The sequence below is a fragment of the Sapajus apella genome, unplaced genomic scaffold (genome assembly GCF_009761245.1).
Source record: "Sapajus apella isolate SASKATOON/1434 unplaced genomic scaffold, GSC_monkey_1.0 scaffold8396, whole genome shotgun sequence".
In the NCBI taxonomy this organism is placed as follows: Eukaryota; Metazoa; Chordata; class Mammalia; order Primates; family Cebidae; genus Sapajus; species Sapajus apella.
The window spans coordinates 1-2858 of NW_022445317.1; the positions used below are offsets into that span (position 1 = coordinate 1).

The 2858-nt window shown below is 46.3% G+C and overlaps 1 pseudogene; it reads right to left on the reverse strand.

Moving 5' to 3' along the window:
* Positions 1 to 705: 705 nt before the first annotated feature.
* On the reverse strand, positions 706 to 1654 carry LOC116548234 (annotated as a pseudogene).
* Between the last annotated feature and the right edge of the window lie 1204 nt (positions 1655 to 2858).

A 2858-nucleotide genomic window follows, 5' to 3' on the forward strand; every position in this document is an offset into this window, starting at 1 on the left:
TTTTTCTTTTTCGAGACAGAGTCTCACTCTGTTGCCCAGGCTGGACTGCAGCGGCACCATCACGCCTCAACGTCCTGCACTCAAGCGATCTCCCAGCTCAGCCTCCCTAGTAGCTGGGATTACAGGTACATGCCACCATGGCCAGTTACTTTTTTGTATTTTTTGTAGAGACTGGGTTTCACCATTTGGCCCAGGCTGGTCTTGAACTCCTGAGCTCAAGCAATTAATCTGTCTTGGCTTTCCAAAAGCCTGGAATTACAGGTGTGAGCCACTGCACCCAGCCTTTTTTTTTTTTTTTTGAGACAGAGTTTTGCTCTTGTTGCCCAGGCTAGAGTGCAATGGTGTGATCTCGGCTCACCACAACCTCTGCCTCCGGGGTTCAAGTGATTCTCCTGCCTCAGCCTCCCAAGTAGCTTGGCTAATTGGGAGGCATACGCCACCACACCTGGCTAATTTTGTACTTTTAGTAGAGATGGGGTTTTTTCAAGTTGGTCAGGCTGAACTCCTGACCTCAGGTGATTCATCCACTTTGGCCCCCCAAAGTGCTGAGATTACAGGCATGAGCCACCACACCCAGATTTTTTTTTTTTTTTTTTTTTGAGACAGAGTTTTGCTCTTGCCCAGGCTGGAGTGCAACGGCGCTATCTCAGCTGATTGCAACCTCCGCCTTCTGGGTACGAGCAATTCTCCTGCCTCAGTCTCTGGAGTAGCTGGAATTACAGGCACCTGCCATCTTGCCCAGCTAATTTTTTTTTTTTTTTTACATTTCACTGAAAACTTTTTATTGGCCTTTTGGATAGAAAAGGGAATTTATTTCCCAGGAAGAATGATCCCATCACGCTTCTGCTGGAACAACAGATGGCCTCCTCTTTGCTGATTCTGTGTTTGGCCCTAACGCAGCCTGTCCTGCGCTTCTTGTCTGTGATGCTGAAACCTACCCAGCACTACATAGAAGTCCAGGCCGTAGATACCAATGCTTGGGTCATATTTGATAGCCAGATCGACATGTTCCTGGATCCCAAAACCAAAGTTTCCAGTATTGGAGAAGTTATTTTTTCTTAACTCATACTCCTGCACCTTTAGACCCTTCTCCAAGATTTCTTCTGCCAAAAAAAAAAAAAAAAAATTTTTTTTCTGACTTGGTCCCTCGAACTGTGCAGTGGACAGCAATCTTTTCATTTTTCCGGATGCCAGAGGATCTGACAGTGTATCTAGCTTTGGAAAACACAGGAGCCTGCCTTGTGAGCTGCACCAACACCTTGGCTGCTCGGGTCAGTCTGTCTCCACTCTCCCCAACACAGATGTTGAGACAGAGCTTGTGGATGCCAAGTTCCACATAGGGTTCTCCTTTTCACCTTGATCCTGCACCATGATGGAGAACGGGAAGAGCATTTTTTTTTGTATTTTTAGTAGAGACGGGATTTCACCATAATGGCCAGGTTGGTCTCAAACACCTAACCTCAGGTGATCTATTCGCCTCAGCCTCCCAAAGTGCTGGGATTACAGGCGTGAGCCACTGTGCCCAGCCAGTATTCCTTTTTCAACATTATACGTGCAGCACCAATTCTGTTAAAAATATGTTGGCCGGGTGAGATGACTCATACCTGTAATCCCAGCACATTGGAAGGCCAGGGCTGGAGGATCACTTGAGCTCAGGAGTTCAAGACTAGCCTAGGCAACACAGCAAGATCCCATCTCCTTTTTTTTTTTTTTCTTTTTTTTTTTGAGACGCAGTTTCACTCTTATTGCTCGGGTTGAAGTGCAATGGCACCATCTTGGCTCACTGCAACCTCCACCTCCCGGGTTCAAGCAATTCTCCTGCCTCAGCCTCCTGAGTAGCTGGGATTATAGGCATGTGCCACCATGCCCAGCTAATTTTGTATTTTTAGTAGAGACAGGGTTTCTCCTTGTTGGTCAGGCTGGTCTCCAACTCCTGACCTCAGGTGATCCGCCTGCCTCAGCCTCCCAAAGTGTTGGGATTACAGGCGTGAGCCACTGCACCTGGTTCATTTCTTTTTTATCTAAAATAAAATAAAAATAAAAACAAGAGAAATGTAACACATAAACAGTTATTTAGGTACAATTAAATATGTGAAATTTCAAATATTCAGCCATTACCTTAAACTAGAAGGGCTTCCTCATAAAAAAAAAAAAAAAAATACTTAAAAAGTATTTAATCAAGCCAGGCATGGTGGCTCAGGCCTGTAATCTCAGCACTTTGGGAGGTCAGGGCAGGTGGATCACCTGAAGTCAGGAGTTAGAGACCAGCCTGACCAACATGGAGAAACCCCATCTTTACTAAAAATGCAAAACAATAGCTAGGCATGGTGGTGCATGCCTGAAATCCCAGTCACTTGGGAGGCTGGGGCAGGAGAGTAGCCTGAACCGAGGAGGTGGAGGTTGCAGTGAGCTGAGATCATGCCATTGCACTCCAGGCTAGGCAACAAAAGCAAAATTCCATCTTGGGGGGTGGGGGTAGGGGGCGGCGGGGGAAAAAGTACTTAATCAATATATATTGAATGAAAAACATGTGTTGGGGCCCAGCAATTTGGGTGGCTGAGGCAGGTGGATCACCAGAGATCAGGAGTTCGAGACCAGCCTGAACAATATGGTGAAACCCTGTCTCTATCAAAAATACAAAAATTAGCCAGGTGGTGGCATGCAGCTGTAATCCCAGCTATTTGGGAGGCTGAGGCAGGAAAATTGCTTGACCTCGGGAGGCGGAGTTTGCAGTGAGCTGAGATTTCATCTGCGCTCCAGCCTGGGCAACAGAGCAAGACACCATTTTCTTTTTTTCTTTTTTTTTTTTTTTAAAGATGGGGTTTCACCATGTTGGTCAGGCTGATCTTGAACTCCCG